This window comes from Mustela erminea, chromosome 1 (genome assembly GCF_009829155.1).
Source record: "Mustela erminea isolate mMusErm1 chromosome 1, mMusErm1.Pri, whole genome shotgun sequence".
Classification (NCBI taxonomy): Eukaryota; Metazoa; Chordata; class Mammalia; order Carnivora; family Mustelidae; genus Mustela; species Mustela erminea.
In genome coordinates, this window is record NC_045614.1 from 219,453,148 (window position 1) to 219,479,921 (window position 26,774).

Genomic DNA, 26,774 nt, shown 5'->3' on the forward strand with positions numbered 1-26,774 from the left:
TCCCACCCCTGGGCTCGCCTCTGCCACGCCCAGAAACCGCCCCAGGCCACGCCCTTAGCCAGAGACCCGTCCCCTCCCCGCCCCATAGTGGTCCCGCCTCGCCTCCACGAATCACGGAGCGCCCCAGGCCACGCCTCCGGCTACTCGCCAGCCTCTTGCCCGCCTCTTGCCGTACCCCATTTGTGGTCTCGCCCCAGTTCTGGGGCCCGCCCGCTGGCCCCGCCCCCATGAGCCTTTCACCGGAGACCCCGCCCCTTTCACTTATGGCTCCGCCCCACCTTGGGCTCCCCTCAAGCCTGGCACCGCCCCTGCCCTGTGACAAGCTCGTGGCCCCGCCCACGACCAGTGACTCTCACACCCAAGACCCCGCCCTAACCTCCGCCACGCCCCCATCACCATTGGCCCCGCCTCAGCACCGCCCCCCACCTCCCCGCGACGCTAATTGGTTTCTTTCCAGAGAGCTTCTCGGGCTCCGATTGGCCTCATCCGTCGCCGTTCCTCCGTTCGATTGGCCCGCCGCGCCCGCTTTCGCGAGGCCCAGTCCTTGGGCGGGAGGCGGGGCCAGCGGCGGCGGGCGGCGTGGGATTGGTCAGCAGCGCAGCGGGGGCGGGCCCGCGCCGCGCGCAGCGCCCTGGCTGGAGCGCGAGGAGCAGCTACCGCCGCCTCAGTCGCCTCAGACTCGGTCGCCTCGGGCCCCGCCGCCGCCGCGACCGCCCCGTCGCCACCCGCTCTCCCTCCCCCCAGCCCGGCCCCACCCCGGGCCGCGGCCCGGCCCGCCGGCGGGTACGCCCTCATCCGCGGACAGGTGAGCGGTCGCCCGCGGGGCCGGGGGCGGGGGTCCTGGCCCGGGTCCGGGGGGTCGCGCCGGGGTCGGGGCCCGGGGTCGGGGTCGGGGGCAGGGCCGGGGGTCGCAGCGGGCGCCCGAGCGAGGGCGCGGGCCGGGGCGGGCGGCGGCCGCTAACTTTGCCCGCGGGGCTCCGGAGCGGGGGGCGCCCGTGTGGCGCCGGCCGAGCGCGAGGGCCCGGGAGACCCGCTGGGGCCGCGGCAAGTTGGCGGCGGCCGCGGGGCGGGGTCGCGGGGCCGGCGGGGGGCGAGCCCGGGTCCCGGCCGCCCTCCGCCCCCGGGCCGCGCGGGCTCGCGGTCAGCCGGCGGGCGCCGTCCCCGACCCGCAGCTCCGAAGTTGGCGGCGCGGGCGGCGCTGCGGGGAGCGGAGGGGGCGCGGGTCGCGCTGGTCGGCGGACACCTGCCGGGTGGGGGTCGGGGTCGCGCCGGCGGGGGGGGTGGGGGAGCCTCCGCGGCGCAGGGGCGGGGCGGGCGGGGCGGGCGGGGCGGGCGGGGCGGCGACCTCCGGGCCCTGCGTGCACGTGTGCGGGCCGAGCTCTCGCCCGCCGCCCCCGCGAGGGTCCCGCCCCGCCCCCGCGAGGGTCCGGCCCCGCCCCGCCCCCGCCCCCGCCCCGCGACGGCCGTGGGGTCCCCTCTCGCGCCGTCGTCGCGCTCTGAAGTGTGTCCGTCGCGTCTCGAGCCGGGCGTCAGCGGAGCCCCGTCCTCCGCGGCTCGGGTCGGCCTCCCCTTCCCGCCTGTCCTCGAGGCGGCGTGGACATCGGGTCGCGGCGCGCTGCGTGCGTGGGGACCGCGCGCGACCCTGCCGGGGGCGGAGGGCGGCTGGGCCGGAGCCCCGCAGGCGGGACGGAGGCGGACCCCGCAGTGCGGGCTGCCCCGTGGCGCGGGCCGTCGCCGTCCGTCGGGGCCCCGGGCCTTCGGGGCGGAGTGCTGCTCCTCGGGTCGGGCCGGGGAAGCGCGTGCGGTCGTCCCGGCGGAGGGGACCCCCGGCCTTCTTGCCCCGAACAGCGCGTCTCCTTCCCTCGTCTCAGAGACGCGCGTTTTGGGCCAAAGAGTCTGTTCGCGCGACCGTGGCGCGGGGGGCGGGGGGCGGGGCGGCGCGCCGGAGCCGAGCCGCTGGCGGCGGGCCGCGCCCCGCACTCGGACACCCGCCGGAGCCCCCTGCCGCGGACGTCCTCCGGCGCCGCTGTGGCCCGCGCTGTGGGCTGTCGCTTGTGCGGGGACGCCGCACGGGCCCCGCAGGCGCTCCAGGACGCGCGGGGCTTCGCCGCTTCCTCAGCCGGTGCTCGGTGCCGCCCGGTTCCGGCGAAGCCTGGCGGGAGGCGGAGGAGCGGGCCTTGGAGCGGGACGCGCCGGCGCCGTGTGGGGCTCGGGCTTGTGGCCGGTGCCGCTGTGGCCAGTGCTGCTCCCTGGTGCTGCGGGACCTCAGGGTGCCGCTTTCCCGCACGCCTTTACCGATACTCAGGGCTGGGGAAATAGACACCGTTGGGGTCACAGGTTGTAGGTGATTATGTGAAAGTGTCGACGCGTGCGCTCATTTTGCCAGACGGTTAAAGTTGTCTTTTTCCTGTTGTGGGGGCGGCGGCGGGCCCGCGGTCTTGGGAGGTCCGCGAAACAGCTTCGCGTTCAAGGCTGGGTGCTGTGCTTCGGTTGGAAGGTTTCATTCCCGGCCGTGGGGCCCGTTCCCGGGCTGGCGGCCACGCGTCCCTGGCGAAGGCATTCCTGTTCCCGGAGACCTCGGGGCTCCACTGTGGCCGCGATCACCGAAGCAGATCTTGGTAAACGGGAATCGTACATCCCTTTAGCGAAGGCTGGTCCTTTGGGCCAAAACACGGAAAAATACCTTCTGTGTGTTGGAGTCAGTCCCATCCGAGGCACTGGCACGAAAACGGGGCACCGGGAGGCAGCCGGGCTCCCCGGAGCTCAGGGTCCTAGTGGCCGCGACTCCGGCCGGCCGCGTCCGCCCTGTCCGTGGTGCTGAACGCGTCCTCCGGCCGTTCCTCAAGTTCCCTGGCCGGCGGGACGCGGTGTGGGCCCACGTCCGCGTGCGGGGTGAGCTCTGCGTGTTATGCGGGGCTGGCGAGTTGCTGAACGCATCCGAGGGAATATAGAAGTGACTCCTAAAAAGCTATGAAAAGGACAACCCAGGTAACAAATGTGCGTTGACTAATGGAATTTCAAATAAAAAAATAAAATCATTTTCAAAATTTACACATTAAAACAAAAGTCGAACAGTCGAACCGGGAGGTTCTGAGAGTCTGAACGGAAGCATATCTTTTAAAATCTCAAGCCGCGTGCTGTCTCCTTTTGTCACGTGGCCAACGGTGTCGACTCCACATTCCCTTTCCGGCTACTTAGTCTTCGCAGCGTGTGGGAATCTTCGTGCTGGAGTGCGGACATCAAGCCCCAAACCACTGAAATCAAGTGCGGTCCTGTTTCTTAACCACCGCCCTCTTAAAAATGTACCCTCTGTTGTCATATATACACATATTTGTTCATAGAGGCGGTTTGTTTTTCCATCAACAAGGTCAGTTGTAGTGCCCCTCACGCATGGGGTGCTTTCCAGCTTTCCCAGAGAGGCCTGGAACCCTCTGTGTGCGTGGCGGGGCTGTTGGGCCGCTGTCAGTCGCCAGGCATTCTGGCCATGTTGCAGCACCATCTATTCTCTTTTCTTTAATTTTGAGGACATCTTAGTAAGTCACTTTAGACAAATTCCTTATTCTCTTGAGGTTAATTTTATTTGTTCTTTTAGAATTGGCCCACAGGTTAGTAATAAGAAATAATGGGTACCGCGACTCTTCCATGTAATTGTAAATTGTGCATCAAACTGAGCAGTGATTTGTAAGGTGTTTGGCTTTGGGCATCTGAGCTAATTCTTTGGCCCCACCAGCTGTACACTTATCTCCTATTATTCTGTGAAAGACTAACCTGTTTTGTTGAGGGAAACCCCGGGCAGCTTCTTTCTGCCTCCTCCAAGCTTCAGAAATACTCTCTGAGTGCCCACTCTTTGCCTGGCCCTGTGCTATGATTTGAAAACTCACGGGGGAAGGAGACACAGTATTTTTCATGGGAGGACTCCACTTTGGACTGACAAAAGGACTTGTGAAGTGATGGTTACAGGGGGCCACACTAAGTGCTGCAATTGGGATACACAGAAAGTTGCGTTGGTTTGTTGAAGCGAGGTAATTCATTTAGGCTGGGACTCAGGAAAGGCTCCAGAGAGGAGGTGGCCTTGGGTTGAGACCTGAAGGGTGAATTGTAATTGTACTTGGGCATGGATGGGTGTAAAATTAGTTACAGAAAGACCAGAGGGTTGATGTGACTGGAGAACAGAGTTTGTGTTGGTGAGGGTGTGGAGGGCATTGTGAAAGTGTTAGAACGCAGGAGGTGTGGGGGAGAGTCAACTGGAGATGGTGTGGCAGGCAGAAAAATGGCCTCCCAAAGCTGTCCACATCCTAAATCCCCAGAACCTGTGAATATGTTATGTTCAATGGGCAAAGAGAGTTTAAGGTAGTAGTTGGGATGAAAGTTGCTAATCAGCTGATTTTAAAACAAGATTCTGGATTTTCCTGGGTGGGCCCAAAGTCATCATGATGGTCCTTAAATATGGAAGAGGGAGGCTGAAGAGCTAGTGTCAGAGTGATGGGAAATGAGGAAGAGCACCTGTCACTGTTGGCTTAGAAGATGGGAGGGGTTACAAGCCAAGGAATGTGGGCAGCCTCTAGAAGCAGGAAAAGGTGAGAAAATGGATACTCACCAGAGCCTCTGGAAGGGAACACAGCCTTGTCTACACCTTGATTTTAGCCCAGTAAGACCTTGTGTCTGAATTCTGATCTCCAGGACTGAAAGATAATTAATTTCTATTGTGTTAAGCCAGTAAATTTGTGGATGTCTGTTAGAGCAGCCATGGGAACCTGATACAAATTGGGGCTGCTCTCAAAAGTTTTAGCTTGCAAAGTTTGAAGAGGAAATAACCTGATCAGATAGGCAGTAGAACACAAAATGATTTAGCTGCTGTTGCGGGGGAGGTGGCCTCAGGTGATCATGGTTCTCATAGTTTCATCTCCTGGCAAGACTGGCCTTTGATACTCTTACCGGCCTAACTCTCACCTGAAGTCTTTAACCTCGCAGCCTGTTTAGTCTCTGCCGTTGCTTACTGCCGCTTCCCACTGGCTCACCTTTCTTCTGTGCTGGGCACTCTCAGGTCTGCATGCACCAGTGCGATTGCGGGGCTCGTAGAATGGGCCAATTCCAGCCTCAGAGCTGTTGTCAAAGTGTTTTCCAAGGGTTTGTTTCTTCACAGCCTCTCTAGTCTCTTGTATCTTCAGATGTTTTAATTGTTATTAGTCAACTTAGGTTACTTACTAGTAAGTGTGAAGATTTTTTTATCCATTTAGTGGCCACATGGGTTTCCTCTTCTGTAAATTGTTTTCATGTATTGTTTGTCCATTTGTTACCTGGGTTGTCCTTTTTATAGCTTTTTAGAAGTCATTTATATATTCTGGATTCTATTTGTGCCCTCTTTTTTTTTAGCCGTTTAAAAATGCTGTTTTGACGAACCGATGTTTCATTTTAAAGATTTTATTTATTTATTTGACAGAGAGAGATCACAAGTAGGCAGAGAGGCAGGCAGAGAGAGAGGAAGAAGCAGGCTCCCCGCTGAGCAGAGAGCCAGATGCGGGGCTTGATCCCAGGATCCTGGGATCATGACCCGAGCCGAAGGCAGAGGCTTTAACCCACTGAGCCACCCAGGTGCCCCCGATATTTCATTTAATGCAGTTGGATTTATCAATCTTTTCTTTATGGTTTGTGGTTATTGAGTTTTATTTAAGAAATTCTTTGTTACCCCAAGGTTATAGGATATCCTCATCTTTAAAAAATTGGATATTTGTTTTTTATATTCTACTTGGGACTTATTTTTGTGTGAGGTGTGAGGTAGAGATACAATTTTAGAACTTTTCCAAATGCATAACCCATTGTACCGGCTTTATCACTATTTATTGAATACCATCCTTACCCCAGTGATCTGCAGTGCTTCCTTTGAAACACAAAACTTTACAGATATGTGGATCTGTTTCTGATTTCTCCATGTAAATAATGATAATTTCATTTCTTCCTTCCTAGCCTTTAAGCCTATTTATTATTTGTCTTATTTCTGTTTGGACACTAGACAAAGTTGCATAGAAATTTTGATAAGGCTATGCTAATACTGTTTTACACTTTGAAGGTAATACTTTTAGAGCCTTAAATACGAAGTTTGCTATTGTTTTTTGGTAGATTCCTTTCATTAGGTTAAAGATGGTCTGTCTCCTCTGCTAATAGTTCGGTAAAAGATTTAAAAAAAAACATTAATAGAGTTTGAATGTTAACAAGTGATTTTCTTTACCTATTTAGATGATTTTATGTTTTTTTCTCTAAATTATGACTGAGGGGGCGCCTGGGTGGCTCGACAATTAAGCGTCTGCCTTCGGCTCAGGTTATGATTCCGGGGTCCTGGGATTGGCCCCTGCATTGGATTCCCTGCTCAGCTGGGAGCCTACTTCTCTCTCTCCCTCTGCTGCTGCTACCCCTGCTTGTGTTCTCCCTCTCTCTCTCTCTCTCTGTCAAATAAATAAATAAAATCTTTGAATAAAATAAATTGTGACTGAAATGAAATATTTTAATTTTTAATTTTAAACCATCATTGATTTCTTGGGATAAACTGTACTTTGTCATGACAGACTATTTTAAAAATTATTATTGGATCCAATATGGTAATATTTCATTTACGGTTTTGGCATATATTTTCATGAGAAGTATTGACTAATAATCTTTTCTTGTATTGCCCTTATTCCAATGTGGCATCATGGTGATGCTTCGTCTTCCCTGTATTGGCTTCTGAAAGGGAGGGATTTTTGTTCTTGGAAGTTTGGCAAAATTGATTCTTAAATGCTCTGGATCTGGACCCTTTTGGAACATGGAGTTTCTTACACCTGCAGTTACACTTAGTATATGTGCTGCTGAAGCGAGCACTGCAGTTACACTTTTGAAGGGTTGCAGTTCCGTTCTTCTCACATTTTGTTGGCCAGGAGGAGTCATCCCAGCCATACTCAGTTTCAAACGGAGCAGGGAGGTGGAGCCTTCATGTCCCAGAAGCTCGGACAAATAGTAGTAATATTTACCAAACTATGGAGGTTGATGTCAGTTCTGCCTAGTTAGCCAAAACTCAGCCCGTGTTCCTCTGTAGGTCTTGTTTGTAGACTTACAGGTGTGCAAGGTCTGCAGGTATGTTGGTCCTCAGGGGACTGACTACAACGTGAAACTAACAGTGTGTTGGTTTATACTTGTTCCGAACCAACCATCCTCCTTACTCTCCTCAGAACCCACCTCCTGTCTCTCTACCTTTCCTTATTATAAAGAAAAAGCCTCCTTTTCTTATTCCTTTCTGGGGATCTAAGTCTTAACTGTCCTTCAAGGCGGGCACAGTTCCCACCTCCCTGCTTAAATCCTCTGTGTTAGCTCTGGCTCGTGGCGGACTCTCCCTTCACATCTTACAGTCCTGTTCTGCCCAGGGTGCAGAGAGAGCAGGGTTCAGTTTTGTTTATGGGTAGTCAGTGGATCAGAAGAACCTTCAGATCCAAGCACATGTTTCCCTCCTTTGCCTGGGCTCTGCCTTGGGAGACGGATATAGTGGACAGACGGTATGAAGATGGCCTCACCATGATCCCCGTGATTCACACCTTTGTATAATCTTTTCCTATTGAAGTAGGACTTGTTCTAACCAATAGAATAGGGCAAAAGTAATAGGGTGTCACTTCCTTGATTATGTTACATTAATATGAAATTTCGTTTTGTTAGAAACTCATTTAGAGGCTCTCTTTGCTGGCTTGCGTAAGCAGCTATGTGGGGGAAGCCCACATGGCAAGAACCTCAGGTGATTTCTAGAAGCCGAGGGTGACCTTCAGGGATAGCCAGTAAGAAGCAGGGGCCCTCGGTTATACGGCAAGGAAACAACCTCTGCCAATAACCCAGTGGAGCTTAGGAGTGAATTCTTCCCCAGCTGAGTCTTCTGATGAGAACATAGCCTGGCCAGCACCATGACTGCAGCCTTGTGAGACCCTAGGCAGGGAACCTAGGTAAGCCTGCTCAGACTTTTAATTCACAGAATCCGTGAGATAATAAATGTAAATTTTAAGTTGCTCAGTTTCTGATAGTTTATTACATAGTTATAGAAAACGAATGTATCAGTTCTTTACTGACCTCCAATTTACCCTCAGTAGAAGTAGATTTGCACTGATGAAGGATATTTTAATCTAGTTGACATAATCAGTTTTTAAAGTGTTTTTCCTATTTTTAAAAGTGACACAAATGTTTTGTGTAGAAAAATTGAAGCAAGCAAGGAGTATAAAGACAAAATAAACATTCATAATCTTATATACAAGAATACATTCAACAGTACATACATACAACAATACATACAGGAATAGCCATTGTGGGGACGCCTGGGTGGCTCAATTGGTTGGGCAGCTGCCTTCGGCTCAGGTCATGATCCCAGCGTCCTGGGATCGAGTCCCACATCGGGCTCCTTGCTCGGCGGGAAGCCTGCTTCTCCCTCTGCCTCTGCCTGCCATTCTGTCTGCCTGTGCTCGCTCTCTCCCCCTCTCTCTCTGATAAATAAATAAAATCTTAAAAAAAAAAAAAGAATAGCCATTGTGGTTTTCTACCTTTGTATGTGGTGTAATATGCATATCCTAAGTTGGGATTCATTCCGTAATGTTTTGTGAACAGCTTTCTTTGTACTACATAGTGAGAACTTCTTGTGTCATATCATATTCTTTTAAAATATGATTTTATTTTATTTAAAGATTCTTTATTTGACACAGAGTACAAATAGGGGGAGCAACAGGCAGAGGGAACGAGAGAAGCAGGCTCCCTGCCGAGCGGGGAGCCCCATGTGGGGCTTGATGTCAGGACGCTGGGATCATGACCTGAGCCAAAGGCAGACGCTTAACAACTGAGCCACCCAGGTGCTCCTGAAAATACTATTTTAAATGTTTGCGTACTTTATAGTGGGTGTCCCAGTTGACTGAACCACTTCCCTGACAGCTAGACACTTATGCTGCTTTAAAATATTTATCATCATAAATAATGCTTTGATCAATAATCAATAACCTATACTAAAATCATTGTGTGTGTCACTGATAACTTATGAAGAGTAAGTTTCTAAAGGCAGAATTAATAGGTCAGAGCTTGTAGATGTTGTTAAACCTTTTGATACTTAACCATCCAGGTTCCAATGTTTCTTTTCTTTCTTTCTTTTTTTTTTTTTTTAAAGATTGTCTTTATTTAGTCTATTTCAGAGAGATTGTGCAAGTGTGGGGAGGGGAAGAGGGAGAGGGAGAGAAGCTCAAGCCGACTCAATGGTGATCGCAGAGCCCAGTGCAGGGCTCAGTCTCACAGCCCTGAGATCACAATCTGAGCCAAAACCAAGAGCAGTAGGATGTTTAACTGACTGAGCCACCCAGGCGTCCCCCAGCTTCCACTGTTCTTAAAAAATGATATAAAGCTCAAACATCTGTTTGTGTAACTCACCAGGTTGGGATAGGACAGAACTATTGATTTTTGAGCATTTAGGTTCCTATTTTTTTAACCCTGTTTGCAAAGTGCTTTTAAATTATTCATTGAAGTGCAGTATGGATTCTATTTATAGACACATTTGTGTATGAGATCGCTCCCTTAGTGCCTGGGCAAAAAGCCTACGAATCGCTCTTACCACATCCCTGTCTTTGTGAATCCACTTCTACTCCTGTCCACCCTTCTTCTTTGTTCTCAGCTGAATAGAGACACTGAGACACACAAGGTCTTGTAGTCTTGTGATTACTCAGATGAAATGGCTTTTCTGAGCTACTTCTTGCCATTTATGAACTAGTTGACTTCATAAGTATGAGAGATCAAAAAATTACTAATTTAAAAATATTTTTCCTGATTCATAGAGTATCTAGAAAATTTGTGAAATAAAGAATAGAGTATCTAGAAAATTTGTGAAATAATTTCCAAAATAAAAATATATAATTCTGTCACCCAAAGATGACCACTGTATAAACATAACATATTAGCTTATTCTTAGAATATATCAATTAGATTTCAGTGACTAATTTTGCTTGAGATTTTTGCATCCAGGTCACTGAATGAGACTGCCACATAATTTTCCTATTCCGTAGCTGTTTTGTCTTCAATTTGAGATGAGTACTTGGTTTATTAATTTGCAGCTTTTTCCTCCTACTAATATGTGTATTTAAGGTGATACATTTCCTTATAAAATAATGCTTTTGCTGCATTATACAGAATTTGATTTGAGGTATTTTCCTTGTTGTTTAGTATATACTGTACACTGAATTGTGCCCCTCTCAAATTCGTATGTTGAAGCCCTAGCCCCCAGGATGATGGTATTGGAGATGGAGCTTTTGGGAGATAATTAGGTTTAGATGAGGTCATGAGTGTGATAGGATTAGTACCTTATTAGACAAGACCAGAGAACTTGCTCTTTTTCTCTTTCTCCTTGCCACGTGGGGATGCAGCGGGAAGACAGCTGTTCGCAAGCCAGGAAGAGGCCCTGACCAGAGCTCTGCCATGCTGGCATTCTGATCTCAGACTTCCCAGCCCCTGGAGCTGTGAGAAATAAATGTCCGTTGGTTAAGCCCCTCAGTCTATGGTATTTTGGTATAGTAGCCCAAGGAGACTAAGGCAGTTATATTTTCTAATTTCCAGTAAGATTTTTAAAATTTATAGGTCATTTAGAAGAACATTTAAATTTTTTTAAATTTAAATGTTTAAATGTAAATTTAAATTTAGAAGAACATTAAAATTTTTCAAACATATGCGTATTTTCTTACTCTTTTCCAGCACAGTTGTGTTGCCCCCAAATCTTGCTCTTCATAATTCTTTGAAATTTGCTGATGTGCTTTATGGCCCAGAATATGGACTACAAGTTTTCTCACACATTCCTGTGTGCTTGAAAAGAATTAGGTTCAGTGTTGTATACATTCCATTCAGCTAACTTAAAACATACTTGTCACCTCTCTGTTTTCTTAGTATTTTTGGGTCTGGTTGTTACATCAGTTACTGAGATAATTACCCAATTTCATTATGATTATAGATTTGTCTTATTTCTCTTTGAAGTTCTGCCAATTTTTATGTATATATTTTGAGTCCATGCTATTAGGTCATGAGAATATAAAATTGTTATGTCTTCTTGAAGAACTGAGACTTTAGTTATTAACAGTGGTTTTCTTTATCTCTAGTAATGAATCTTTGCCTATGGTGTCATATACCAGTGCAAAGATAGCCATTACAGATTGCTTTAGGCTCATAGTTGCATGATATCTTTGTTTTTTATCATTTTACTTTGAACCTTACTGTTTTCTTAAACTTTAGGTATGTATCTTGCAAAATAATCAATTAGATTGTTTTTCATTTAGTCTGATAATTTTTGTCTTCTAACATTGAACTCATTTATGTTGAGTATAATTAGTAATCTATTTAATTCTATACTCTTATTTATTTTTCTTATCCCACGTGTTCTGTGTTTATTTTTCTCTCTTATTTTAAAACAGTATTATGATTTTTAAAAATCATTCTACTTTTCTTCTCTCTTCACTGTGTTGGAGGTTACAGTTTATTTTTCTTTACTTTCATGGTTACCATGTAAATTAGATAATGTGTTATTAACTTACCCAGATAATGCAGTTATGCCTGCCTTCTGGAGCATGCAGAGAGCCTAGTGTCATAGAATACTTGAACTCCATTCCCCTGTCCAGCTTTATTGTGTTTATTATTGTGTACTTCAATTCTATAAGCTTTTTTAAAACTAAATGAAATATTAATATTAACAGTGTTGTTATTTAATGTACCATTAGTGTTCATTTACATTTATTCACAACTTTGTCCATTTTTTGCTTCTCATTGCTCTCTGACATTTCTGACCTTTCCCTTCTGCCTGAAGAACGAGCCTTCTTTCGAAATTTATTTATTGCAGATCAGCTGGTAGTAGATACTCCCTATTTTTTTTTTCTAGAACTATTTTGTTTTCACTTTTATTTTAAAAATTCTTTAAATTTACTTAATTTTTGGGGGGGAGATATAATTTGCATGCCATAAAATTCACCCTTTTAAAGTTTCTGATTCATTGGATTTGGTTTATTTACAAGATCGTGTAACAATTATTGCTCTCTAATTCCAGAATATTTTCATTACCTTAAAAAGAAACCTCATACCTATTAACAGTAACTCCCCATTCCTCCCTGTCCCAGTCCCAGTCCCTGGCAACCATTAATCTTCTTTCTGTCTCTAAGGATTTGCCTATTAGGGACATTTCATATAAATGGAATCATAAAAATGTGGCCTTAAATGTCTGGATTCTTTTACTTAGTGCAATATTATCAGGGTTCATCCCTCTTCTGTTGTGTATCAGCACTTCATTTTCATGGCTGAATGGTATCACATTGTGTAGATATCACATTTTAGTTCTCCATTCATCAGTAGGTGGACATTTGGATTGTTTCTACTTTTTTGGCTATTATGAATAATGTGCTATGAAAAGTCATATATAAGTTTATGTACATACATATTTTCAGTTCTTTTGTGTATATACTTAGGAGTGGAATTTCGGGGTCATATAATAACTGTATGTTTAACATTTTGAGTAACTGCCAAACTGTTTTCCAAAGATGTTGCACCTTTTTACATTCTCACCAACAATGTATGAGGGTCCCAATTTCTTCGTACCTTCACCCACACTTGTCATTTTCCAGTTTTTTTATTATAACCATTCTAGTGGATGTGAAGTGGTATCTCATTGTGGTATTAGCATTTCCTTAATAGCAGCTGCTGTTGCTCCCCTCTTTATGTGCTTACTGGCTATTTGCATGTCGTCTTTGGAGAAATGTCTATTCAGATCTTTTGACCGTTTTTTTTTATTGGATTGTTTGTCTTCCTGCTGAATTGTGAATCTTGAAATTGGGAAGTGTGAGTCCTCCAGCTTATGATTTTTAGGATTATCATCCCTGAAAGACAGCTAGAATTTTGATAGGGATTGCATTGACTATGTAGATCAATTTGAGAGTGTTGCCATCTTTTTTTTTTTTTTTAAGATTTTATTTATTTGACAGACAGAGATCACAAGCAGGCAGAGAGGCAGGCAGTGAGGCAAGGGGGGAAGCAGGCTCCCTGGCGAGCAGAGAGCCCGACGCGGGGCTTGATCCCAGGACTCTGGGATCATGACCTGAGCTGAAAGCAGAGGCTTTATTTAACCCACTGAGCCACCCAGGTGCCCCGAGAGTGTTGCCATCTTAATGATACAAGTCTTCCAGTCCAGGAGTATGGAATTTATTAGCTATAATAGGTTTTTAGTGGATTCCTGAGGAGTTTCTATGCATGAGATCATATAAACTGCATAAATAGATAATTTTCCTTCTTCATATTTCTAATATGGTTGCCTTTCATTTCTGTTTCTTTTGTAATTGTCTTGATTAGAACCTGTGTTACAGTGTTGCATTGTTCTGGGAAGGGTGATCATCCTAATCTTGGTCCTGATCATGGGGGGAAAAGTTTTCAGTATTTCACCATTAAGTATGTTGTCAGCTGTGGGTTTTTGAGATGTCCTTTGTCAGTTTGGGGAGGGTCCCTTCTATTTTTATTCTAATGAGTGCTTTTATCATAAAAATGTGGTTTTGTCAGATGCTTTTTCTGCTTCTGTTGAGATGATAATGTCTTTTTTGTGCTTCATTTTCTTACTGTTATGCATTATACCAATTGATGTTTGTATGTTGAACCAACCTTGCATTTCTTGGATAAATTCCAGTTGGTCAAGGTGGGTCATCCGTTTTATATACTGCTGGATTCAGTTTGTCATTATTTTGTTGAGGATTTTTGCATTTGTATTCTTTTAAAAAATTTTTAGTTACATTCCAGTTACTTAACAACAGTATAATAATAGTTTTAGGTGTACTGTGTGGTGGTTGATTACTTCAGTGCCTCACCTGGTAGTCATCACTGCAAGTGCACTCCTAACCTCCATCACCCACCCACCTCCCTCTGGTCACCATCAGTCTGTTCTCTATAGCAAAGAGTCTTTTCTTGGTTTGCCTCTCTCTCTCTTTTTGTGTCCCTTTGGTCATTTGCTTTGTTTTTTAAATTCCACGTGAGTGAAGTTATATTGTATTTTTCTCTGACTTATTTTGCTTTGTATTATACTCTTTAGCTCTATCCGTGTCATTGCAAATGGCAAAATTTCATTCTTTTTATGGCTCGTATTCCATTGTACTCAATGTACATACTCGATATTCCATTGTAAATCTACCACATCTTCTTTATGCATCATTAGTCAATGGCCACTTGAGCTGTTTCAATAATTTGTCTATGTATATAATGCTGCTATAAACATTGGGTGCATGTATCCCTTTGAATTAGTATTTTTTTATTCTTTGGGTAAATACTAGTAGTGCTGTTGCTGGATCATAGGGTAGTTCTATTTGAATTTCTTTGAGGAGCCTCCATCATACTGCTTTCCACAGTGGCTGCATGTTTGCCTTATCGTCAACAGTACAAGGGATTCCCCTTTCTCCACATCTTGCCAACAGCTGTAGTTTCTTGTGTGGTTGATCTTACCTATTCTGGCAGGTGTGAGGTGACATTTCAATATAGTTTGGATGAGGAGTGATGTTGATCATTTTTTCATGTGTTTGTTGGCTGTCTGTATGTTTTCTTTACCCAAAGCAGTTTACGCCTTAATGCAGTCCCTATTGGAATACCAACAGCATTTTTACAGAGATAGAACAAACAATGCTAAAATTTGTATAGAACCTCCGAAGACTCTGAATAGCCAAAGCAGTCTTGAATAAGAGCAAAGCTGGAGGCATCCCAGTTCTGTACTCAGTTATATTACAAGACTGTCCTAATTAAAGCAGTATGGTATTGACACAAAAATAGACACGTACATAGATCAGTGGAACAGAATAGAAACCCCAGAAATGAACCCACGATTATATGGTCAAATTAATCTTTGACAAGGCAGGAAAGAATATACAATGGGAAAGAGTTTCTTCAGCAAATGGTGTTGGGAGAACTGGACAGCAATAGGCAAAAGAATGAAACTGGACCACTTCCTTACACGAAACACAAAAATAAATTCAAGATGGGTTAAAGATCTAAATGTGAGACCTGAAACCATAAAAGTCCTGGAAAAGAGCACAAGCAGTAATGTCTCTTAAATCGGCTGTGACAACTTCTTTCTAGGAATGTGTCTAAGGCAAGGGAAATAGAAGCAAAAATAAGCTATGGGGACTCTGCAAAATAAAGAGCTTCCGCGCAGTGATGGAAACAGTCACCAAAACTAAAATGCAATCCATGGCATGGAAGAAGATACTTGCAAATGACATATCTGATAAAGGGCAACTATCCAAGATATAGGAAGAACTTAAAAAACTTAACACCCAAAGTTGAATAATCTAATTAAAAAATGAGCAGAAGACATGAATAGACATTTTTCCAAAGAGGGCATTTGTATTCTTAGGGCATTTTGGTCTGTTTTTTTTTTTTTCTCTTGTGATATCTTTGGTTTTGATATCAGGGTAATACTAGCCTTATAGAGTGAATTGAGAAGTGTTCTTTTCTATTTTTTGGAAGAGTCCTTGAGGGATTGGGGTTAATCTCCTTAAATGTTCACTGGTGAAACCATCTGATTCTACACTTTTCCTTATGGGAAGTTTCCAATAACTAACTCAATGTCTGCTTGTTTAGGTTTATTCAGATTTTCTGTTTCTTGTTGAAACAGTTTGATAGTTTGTGTCTTTTAGGAATTTATCCATTTCACCTAAGTTATCTAATTTGATAGTAAATAATTATTTATATTTCTTTATAATCCATCTTTATTTCTGTAAGGTTGGTAGTTTCATTTCTGATTTTTATGAAGTCTTCTCTTTCTTAGTTCAGATAAAGATTTGTCAGTTTCATTGATCTTTTCGAAGAATTGTCTTTTGGTTTCATTGTTTTTTCTCCATTGCTTTGTATTTTCTATTTCATTTCTTTTTGTTCTAATCTGTTTTTTCCTTTCTTCTGTTTGCTTTGGGTTTAGTTTACTTTCTTTCTTTCTTTCTTTTTTTTTTTTTTTAAAGATTTTATTTACTTATTTGACAGAGATCACAAGTAGGCAGAGAGGCAGGCAGAGAGAGAGGAGGAAGCAGGCTGTCTGCAGAGCAGATAGCCCAATGCAGGGCTTGATCCCAGGACCCTGGGATCATGACCTGAGCCGAAGGCAGAGGCTTTAACCCACTGAGCCACCCAGGCACCCCTAGTTTACTCTTTCTGATTCCTTAAGGCAGAAGGTTAGGTTATGGGTTTGAGATAGTTGTTCCTTTTTAACATAGGTGTTCGTGGCTATACAGTCCTCTAATCACTGCTTTTACTGCCTCTTAAAAGTTTTGATATGTTGTGTTTTAATTTTCAGTCAACTCAATGTATTTCCCATTTCCCTTGTGATTTCTTCTTTGATTCCTTATTTAGAAGTATGTTATTTAATTTCCACAAATTTATGAATTTTTTAAGTTTCTACTGTTGGCTTCTGATTTCTTTTCCTTGCTGTCAGACAACATACTTAGACAGATTTCAATTCTTTTAAATTTTGATGTGATTAAACATCTGATCTGTCCTTGATTAAAACTCCATGTGTATTTTAAAATAATGTATTTTCTGGTTTTGGACTGGAGTACCCTATAAATATCTCTTAGATCTAAGTGTTTTATAGTGCTATTAAAATCTCTTTCCTTTGTTGTCCTGTTGTTCCATCCTGTATTGAAAATGGGATATTGAAGTCTCCAACTATTATTGTGAATTGTCTAATTCTCCTTTGGTTTCTGTTAATTTTTTGTTGCATACATTCTGGGGCTCAGTATTTATTTATTTATTTAAAGATTTTATTTGTTTATTTGATTGAGAGCGAGAGAGTACACGCAGGGGGAGCAGTAGAGGGAAAGGGAGAAGCAGGCTCCTCACTGAGCAGGGAGTCTGATGTGGGCCTTGATCCCAGGACCCTGGAATCACGACCTGAGCCAGAGGCAGATGTTTTACCGAGTGAGCCACCCAGGCGCCCATGAGACTCAGTTTTTAGAAACGTGTATATAATTGTTATACTTCTTTTTTTTTTTAAAGATTTTATTTATTTATTTGACAGACAGATCACAAGTAGGCAGAGAGGCAGGCAGAGAGAGATAGGAGGAAGCAGGCTCCCTGCTGAGCAGAGAGCCCGATGCGGGACTCGATCCCAGGACTCTGAGATCATGACCTGAGCCGAAGGCAGCGGCTTAACCCACTGAGCCACCCAGGCGCCCATAATTGTTATGCTTCTTGACGAATCGACCCTTTTGTCATTAAAAAATGTCCTCTGTCTCTGGTAACCATTTTTGTCTTAAAGATGATTTTGTCTGATGTTGGTATAGTCACTCCAGCTCTTTTTTGTTTACTGTTTAGATAGTATATTTGTTTTTGTACTTTCACTTTTAATTTTTTTTTGTCTTTGAATTTAAGAGTGTCGCTTATATATTGCTTATGTATAACTGGATCACGTTTTTGTTTGTTTTAAGTAGCATAATAAACAATGTATGGAAACATCCCAACTGTTCACTGACTGATGAATGGATAAAGAAGACATGATATATATGTATAATGGAATATTACTCAGCCATAAAAAATGACATTGGGGTGCCTGGGTGGCTCAGACGGTTAAACTTCTGCCCTTGACTCAGGTCATGGTCTCAGGGTCCTAGGATCAAGTCCCACTTCAGGCTTCCTGCTTAGTGGGGAGCCTACTTCTTCCTCTCCCACTCCCCCTACTTGTGCTCGCTCTCTTTGTCAAATAAATAAAATCTTAAAAAAAAACATAAATAACAACAAGAAAAAAAGACGTCTTGCATTTGTAGCAATATGGTTGGAGCTAGAGAGTATTATGCTAAGTGAAATAATTCAGTCAAGAAGGACAAATACTGGGGCACCTGGGTGGTTCAGTGGGTTAAAGCCTCTGCCTTCGGCTCCAGTCATGGTCCTGGGGTCCTGGGATCGAGCTCCGCGTCGGGCTCTCTGCTCAGCAGGGAGCCTGCTTCCTCCCCCCCCACCTGCCTGCCTCTCTGCCTACTTGTGATCTCTGTCTGTCAAATAAATAAATAAAATCTTAAAAAAAAAAAGGACAAATACTATATGATTTCACTCATATGTGAAATTTAATAAACAAAACAAATGAACAAAGGGACAAAAAAAAAAGAGAGGCAAACCAAGAAATAGACTGTTAACTATAGAGAATAAACTGATGGTGAACAGAGGGGAGAGGGGTGGAGGAATGGGAGAAATAGGTGATAGGGCTCAAGGAAGGCATTTTTTGTGATGAACTCCAGGTGTTGCATGGAGGTGTTGAATCACTACATTGTACACCTGAAGCTAGTATTACACTATACGTTAACTAACTGGAATTCAAATAAAAACTTAAAAAAGCCCATCAACACGATTTCTGCCTTTAAATTGGAATTTTTTTAAAAAAGATTTTATTTATTTGACAGAGAGAGAGACAATGAGAGAGGGAACACAAGCAGGGGGAGTGGGAGAGGGAGAAGCAGGCTTTCTGCTGAGTAAGAGCCTGATGTGGGGCTTGATCCCAGGACCCTGGGATCATGAGCTGAGCTGAGGGCAGACGCTTAATGACTTCAAAAGCCACCTGAGCCACCCTGGTGCTCCTAAATTGGAATGTTTAATCCTTTGACACTTAACGCAGTTCTGATAAGGTAGGACTTACTCCTGCCTTTTCGCTATTTTTTTCCTATATGTCATGTCTCTTGTTTTCTGTCCTTCATTACTGCTTTCTTTTCTATTAAATAGATATTTTTTAGTGTGCACTTTCAATTTTTTATTTATTTTGCTACTTTTTTCTTAGTTATTTTCTTTGAGGTTACATGGGACTTCTTGCTATTAACAACTTGTAATAATTTAGATTCATACTGATTTACTATCAATGGTACATCAAAACTTTGCTTCTGTATATCTTCATTCCTTCTCACTTTATGCTGTCATACAAAGTACATCTTCATACATTCTGTACATATCAACACTGATTTATAATTATTGCCTTGTGTAATTATCTTCTGTTTGAAATAGGAGAAAAAACTTAGAAATACTATATTTATGCTGTCTTTTCTATTTACTTCTGTATTTAGCTTTACTTGTGCTCTTTATTTCTTCACCTGGATTTGAGGTACTATCTAGCTTCCTGTCATATTTATTAGCCTGGAGCCCATTTAGTATTTCTTGTAGGGCAGGTTTTCTAGAAACTTACTCTGTCAGTTTTTGTTGTCTGAAGATGTCTTAATTTCTCCTTTGCTTTTGAAGGGTAATTTTGCTGGATGTAGAATTCTTGTTCGGCAGTCTTTGTCTTTTATAATTTTGAATATGTAATCCCATAACCTTCTAGTTGCCCAGGTTTCTGATGAGAAATCGGCTATTACTTATTGAGGAGTCTCAAATGATGAGTTGCTTTTCTTGCTGCTCTCAAGGTTCTCTTTTTGTCTCTGTGTTCCAATAGCTTGATTATGATGTGTCTAGTATGGTTATCTTGGAGTTTATCCTTAAGGGTTCATTGAGTTTCTTGGATGTGTAATGTTGGGCCCCCCCCCCCCCCAAATCTGGGAAGTTTTTAGCTATTATCTCTTCAAATACATCCCCTTCTCTCTCTTTCCTCCTTCCGAAACTTGTACTCCTTTTTCTCTTTTTATCTCCTTTTGAGATGTTCATCCTGCATACGTTGGCGTGCTTGATGGTGTCCACAGGCCTCTGAGGCTCTGTTCTTTTCTCCTTTTGGTAAGGAAGACTTACTCACTTTATACAATGGCTTGTATAATAGGGGAGAGAGATTGGGCTCAATATGTGCTCTGTTCATTTTTCTTCCCAGTTTTTACTTTCTGTTCCTTAGGCTGGAAAATTTCATTTGACCTATCTTCAAGTTCTCCGGTTTGTTTTTGACTGCTCAAATATGCTGTGTAATATTCCCAGTGAATTTGTCATTTCCGTAACTGTACTTTTTAGTTCTAGAATTTTTATTCAGCTCCTTTTTGTATTCTCTATCAGTAGTCTGTGCTTGATGAGACACCGTTGTCACACTTAATCTTTTAGATGTGGTTTCCTTTAGTTTTTTTGAACATTCTTTCTCTTGTAGGGCCAATGTTAGGGCATCCTTAGGGGTAGTTTCTGCTGATTGCTTTTTCCCTGAGTATGGGCCATATTGCCTCTCTCTCTCTCTCTGTATGTATGTCTGTTTCTCTCTCTCTGTCTTGTGTGTCTCATAATAATTTGTCAAAAACTAAACATTTTAAATAATATATGTAGCAACTCTGAAAATTTGATTCTCCTTTCTCCCTGGAATTTTTGGTGCTTTTGCTTGTCGTAGTAGTTTTTTGTGTTTTGTTTAGTGACTTTCTTGAACTAACTCTGCGAAGTCTGTATTCTGTGACACGTAATCTCCACTCATTTGTGCTCAGCTAAGGACTGGACACAGATTGCCTTAAATGCCAGGAATCAGTAAGTCTAGACTTTCCCCAGGAGCTGTGTGGGTGTATTTTGGGGTATGCTTCAACATTTAGTCGGGCGGTTTACAGCTCTTCCTGGGTCTTTTATTCCCGCTAGTACAGAGCCTCAAAGTCAGCCCAGTGTGTGCGTTCAGCTGTCTCAACTATTTCCTGGGCATTCACGCAGTCTTGAGTATGTGCACACTTCTAAATGTACATGTGACCTTCTGGACTTCCAGTAATATGTTGGGAGTTCTTAAATTCTCCATAGGCTTCTCATTTTCCAGGCTTTGGGTTAATGTATTATTTGTCCCACCTATTGTCTACTGTCTCAGGTAGTTACAAAATGGAACAATTGATTCTAATTGTTTTAACATACACCTCTGAGGAGAATGCTTTTCGCACTGGACTTACTTTGATTCGGGTCAAATAAAGACATCCTTGCAAGTGGAACTTATTAGCCATGTCAAATAATGACAGTTCTCTGGGAAGAAGGCTTTCAAAGAGTTCTAATCCTGTTCTGTCCCTTTCTGTGACTGCCAGACTGCTGGTTTTCACTATCATTGCAATCTGTAGCACTGAGGTAGCATTGGGGGAAAATGAGAAGAGGGAAAGTTAAACCACTATAAATGTGCTGTTCTTACGGAGGTTCAACTGTTTTCCTTAAACAAATGCTCCCCAGATTGCTGTACGCCTTTGGTTAAATTCTCAGATTTCTGACAAATTTGAATCTGACGATTTTGCTATTTTTTCATTGCTTTTATGGAAGAGGGGATTTTTGGAGTTCCTTACTTTACTACTTCCACTGACGTCACCCTCCCACCTTTCTTCTTAAAAGACTCATCACTGTATGTTGAATTTCATGCCGGCGTTATTTTCTTCCAACATGGTGGAGTTATCTTCCCAGTGTCTGGCTTTTGCTTTTTCTGTTCAGGTGTCAGTAGTCATTATAACTGCTGTGCCTCTGCAGGTAATCTCTGTATTTCCCATTGCTTTTTGAGGATTTTCTTACAGATCTTAAGTGTCTGTAGCTTCCCTGAGTTCCATGTCTCCCTGCCTATGGCATGTTGGCTTCTTGTATCTGTGGTATGAGTTCTTTCATAAGTCTGGAAAATTCACTGTCATTATCTTCAGATCATTGTTTCTGCCTCATCTTCTCACTTCTTTCCTGCTAGGACTCTAATTAAATGTGTATTAGACTTTTTACGATACATTCTCAGGCCCTCTCTTGTGTTTCCCAGATTTTGATCTCTCCGTGCTTTAGTTTGAGTATTTTCTTCTGACCCAGTTTCCAGTTCATTGGTTCTCCCTTCAGTAGCACCTACTCTGCTTAAATACCCATTCAGGATTTTTTTACTTTTTAGTTCTAGATTTTCTTTAACAAATTTGAAACTATATTACTTTTTATAGCTTCTTAGCTCTCATTTCCATTTTTGGCCATAGTAAGTGTCAGGTTTTTTACTTGTTTGTTTTTTCCGATTTTTTAATTGTAGTAAAATATATTTAACATCTTAACCATTTTTAAGGATTTAGTGTACTGTTTAGTGGCAGTGGTATTTTATACATTCATAATGTTGTGCAACCTTCACCACCATCTATCTCTGTAACTCTTTTCTTCTTGTAAAACTGGGATTCTATTCCTGTTAAACACTAACTCCCCATTCTCTCCTCCCCTAGTCTTAGTCCTTAGCACCCGCCATTCTACTTTCTGTCCCAGTGGTTTTAACTGAGTACCTCATATAAGTGAAATCATGTAATATTTGTCTTCTTTGTGACTGGCTTATTTCACTTAGTATAATGTCATCAAGGTTCATACATGCCAGCATATGTTAGAATTTCTTCCTTTTTCAAGTGTATTTATGTGTATACCACAATTTTCTTATTTATTTAGCTGTCAGTAGACAGTTGGGTTCCTTCCATGCTTTAGCCATTTTGAAATAATGCTGCTATAAATATGGGTATACAAATATCTCTTCGAGACTCTATTTTTAAGTCTTTAGAGAAATACCCAGAAGTGAAATTGCTGGATGATATGGTAATTCTATGTTTAATTTTTCGAGGAACCACCATGGTGGTGTCGACGGTAGCAGCACCATTTTACTTTCCCTCAGCAGTGCACAAGGAACCAAGTTTCTCTATATCCTTGTCAGCACTTGCTAATTTCTGTTTCTTTGATACTAGCCGTCCTAGTGGGTATGAAGTGACACTCATTATCGTTTGGATTAACATTTCCCTTAGGATTAGTAATGTTGAGCATCTCTCTGTATGTACTTATTGTCCATTTCATATATTAATTTTAGAGAAATGTCTTTTCACGTCTTTTGTCCATTCTTAAAGGGGTTGTTTGTTTTGTGTTATTGCGGGTGCAGTTTTTTTAATAGTCTATATTGGGTAATTCTAACTTCTCATGTCTTTGTGAACTTGTTTTTTATTTTTTGGTTTTTTTTTCCCCTTTGTGATTTCTTCTGTTTCTTACTTGTGGTGTCTTATTTCTTTGTGTGTGCTAGACATTGTATTTGCAGAGTTATTTTGAGGGATAATTTTAGACCTAGGATGACTGTATCATTTTTGGAGAGCTTTTGACTTGTTACCTCTAGGCTTCTTCAGTCTTAAAGGAGCCATCTTAATTCTAAGGCCAACCTTGGAGCAGACTGCGGTTCTTGGGATGGCTGTTTGCTTTTCAGGACATCTTACCCTTAGGGTTTAGATCTTTGTGGTTCTAAAATGTTGAGGGCTGGTGTCTGGGAGTTCAATTCAAGCTTTCACTCTGTGCCTCTAGCCTCCAATTTCTGGATTACTTCAGGTAATTTCAGCATCTCCCAAATGTTGGGAATTTGCACAGAAAATTTACTTCCCTTTAAAGTAACAGCCCACTGTGGATGTTCGTTATCAGTGACCACTTCCTCTGCATGATGATTTGGGTCTGGCCCCATGTAGTTCTGGTTCTGCCATCTGCTAGGCTGGTAGCGTCCTCTATGGCCTGAACTTCCTTTTGTCCAGTTGGCAGGTGGGGCGTACTACATGAGGAGACACACATACGTCTTACTCATGTTGGCCTGGACATGGCATGTATCACAGCTGTGTATATCCCACTGGTAAGATCTGGTCTCGTGGCCCCACCTAAATGCACATGGGAGATTGGCAAGATTAGTCCCTGGTTGGAAGCTGTTTGGTGGACAGTCATTCTGGCTCCATCTTCTCCTTGGCCACAAACATACCCAGGCACATCCTACTTTTGTAATCATTACGCACTCTCCCAGGGAGACAGTCAAGTCCAGATGTGACTCGTGAGGTTTGGTGACTGAACTAACACACAGCGTATCTGGTGCTTACACTGTACGGTGTGGAGCTGAGCTGGGACAAGCGCAATTAAAACAACCTTCCATTCTGGAAGGGGTGGGGAACTGCAGATAAACATTCGTCCTGAGTCCAGAGCGAGAATGACATCCTGTGGGGCAGTATTGTGAAAGTGTCTGTCACAGGACGGGTCAGTTAGTTAAGTATCTGCTTTTGGCTCAGGCTGTGATCTCAGGGTCCTAGGATCAAGTCCTGCATTGGGCTTCCTGCTGAGCAGGGAGCCCACTTCTCCCTCTCTGCTCCTCCCTGCAACTTGTACCTCTCTTTCTTGCTCTCTATCTTAAATAAATAAACAAATAAAATCTTAAAAAAAAAGAAAAAGAAAAAGAAAATGTTTGTCAATGACTGGTGACCCATGGCCACCAAGAACTCACCTTGCACCTGTGATGGAGCAGGTTGGGACTACACACCGCTGGGAACCATGGGGCTTTGAGGTAAGAGAGTGCTAGAAAGAACCTGTTATAGAATTTGAGCTTTGGCTGAGTGATTTGGGGGAAGGTCCAAGAAAGGTCAGTAAGTGGGACCATTTTATGAGTATCTCAGTGAATCTTATCTAGGGAGGTTGGGCTTGGATGAGGATAATGCTGTGATTGGTAAGGAAGCAGCTGTCACTCATTAGCCAGGAGAGGGCCATGCCTGGTGTATTTGGCTTGGACAAGATTCCTGCTCTGTGTTCTGATGTGGTGACAGCAGGGTCTTGTCATGATTCATCGTGGTCACACTACTGCCTGTGTCTGATGCACTCACCTCTGCTCTGGGAGTGTGGCAGGAAGAACTTCTGGCTGTTGTCCTTCAGGACTCCTTGCCCTGCCCCTGGGAGGCTTGTCTTTGTCCTTTGTCCTCCTTGGACACATCTGCCTCAGGCCTTGGAGAGACTGTCTAACTTCGGAGTTGGGGGGCTGCACAGATATCATAGCTTGCTTTCTGCTTGTGGAAGTTTGGAGATCCGAGGTTTGACAAGTCATTGACTATATTTAGGCTCATTTCTCTTTGGCAGTACAATTCTCCCCAAATTCTATTCTGTTTTTCTGAAGTCCCGTGTGTTAATAACTACATCCAGAATTCCGTCCTGGTCTTGATCCCCCAGCCCACTTCATAGGTCTGCTTTCTTGTACCCGTGTCTCTCTACTTAGGTTTATCTTGAAGGCATGGCTGTGGGTGAGAAAGAAGCCCTGTAATCTGATCTGTGTATCCAGCGGAGCCCTCTCTTACCTGAGGAGTCTTTGTGGGCCTTTGCTTTTCAGAACATTTTTTACCTTTTATCTTACACTTGGGGTACAGAAAGGGTGGCTTTTCTCACTAGGTGACCCCATGTTTCTGGACTGTCTCTAGATGCTTTCCTGTCTCTCTGAGGTTGGCCAGTTTTTGCCTAAGGTCATCTCTTTCTCCAGTGTGACATTATGACATTATGTTACCCGCAAAATGGGTAACAGTCACTCCAACTCCTGGCACCCTCTTTTTTCTTCTCCCTGAGCTGTGATCTGCTTTCAGGTGATCATAGGAAACACTTTGTGATACAGGAGACACAGCGTCCTCATTACCAGCTGCCTGACAGTGGTTCCTATTACGGCATCACCCCTCTTAGGAGAACCCATTGCGGTCTTAATTCATTTATGTTGAAATCTATATTTAATGATAGATTATTAAAAGAGGAATATTTGTGATCTAAACGCTTCATTTGGGAATTATTTGAGCCCTTTCTCTTTCTCTGTTTCTCGACCACTTGGAAATGAAGCCATTCACTTTTGGCAGATTTCTAGGCCGACATCATCACAAGGGCATAGTGTGGTAGTCCAGCTTTGCTGCATTTCACTGTATTCATGTTGGAAAATCAATTTTTCTGATTTCTTCCAAGAAGGAGAAATAAGACACTTCAATGTTTTTTGGGATAGGTGGGCTATAAGTAAAGTGAATAAAGTCGATGAAGAAATGATTTTGAGTCCAAGTTGCAATGATGTGGAAGACTCACAAGGGCACTGTTCTTTGCCCTGGGGTAGCGGGGCTCTGGGGTCCTTCCCTTGCTCTGAGTCTGTGTTTGCTTTGAAAGAGGGGAGATGTGAGGACCTGGCCTATGTATTTCTCTCGGGGCCATTGTGGAAGTGAAGTGAGGTGATTGACACGCAGACACATTTAGTCGTAAAACTCTCTGGGTGAATGAGGCATTATTATTTCATCCTGAAGTACTTTGGTGGGGTTAATAATTTATGTAGCACACTAAGTTCATCCTTTGAGGCCAAGTGCTCCTAATACAACGTACCCGAGCCAACCTTGAAAACTTACAGCATTGCAGGAGAAGAGGGTCAGTGAGCATGTTGCTGTGCAATTTTTACTGAGTTGGGTGTTTTTTCAGAGAGTTCAGGACACTTCATAATTATCCTTAAGTGATTAAGAAACAGTCCAAAGGGGCAGTACTTCATCGAGAGTGCAGTTTATAGTTATCTGTAGTGTGACATGGCTAAGAATCATCTATAATACAATTCAGTTAGGGGTGCTGACTGACCTCCTTAGCATCGACAATCTGTGTATATCTCTTGACTCCCCCAAAACTTAACTGTTAATAGCTCAGCCTGACCAATGACATAGCAGTCAATGTTTCCTTTTTTTTTTTTTTTAAAGATTTTATTTATTTATTTATCAGAGTGGGAGAGAATACACAAGCAGGGAGAGGGGCAGAGGCAGAGAGAGAAGCAGGCTCCCTACCGACAAAGAGCCCAATATGGGACTCGATCCCAGCACCCTGGTATTATGACTTGAGCAAAAGGCAGAGGCTTAACTGACTGAGACACCTAGGCATCCCAAAAGAGCAGTTGACTAACACATACTTTGTGTGTTATATGTATTATATATTGCATTCTTACAGTAAGGTAGAGGAAAGAAAATTATAAGATTAAGAAAGTAGTAAGGAAAAAAATCATAAGGAAGAGAAAATACATTTACCGCACTGTACTGTATTTGTAGAGAAAAATTGTTTATAAGTGGACCTGCGCAATTCAAACCTATGTT

The 26,774-nt window shown here is 43.4% G+C and overlaps 1 protein-coding gene across 11 annotated transcripts in view; it reads left to right on the forward strand.

Moving 5' to 3' along the window:
* The first annotated feature begins 605 nt into the window (after nt 1-605).
* PCBP3 (poly(rC) binding protein 3) overlaps nt 606-26,774 on the forward strand; it is a 252,640-nt gene continuing 226,471 nt past the window's right edge. For 4 of the 11 annotated variants that reach the window (XM_032357545.1, XM_032357481.1, XM_032357500.1 and 1 more), the window contains exon 1: nt 607-805. The gene's annotated coding sequence lies outside the window, so the exon portion shown is untranslated. Of the gene's footprint in view, nt 806-26,774 lie in introns of all 11 variants that reach the window. The other 7 variants (XM_032357555.1, XM_032357536.1, XM_032357574.1 and 4 more) reach the window with 3 other exon arrangements.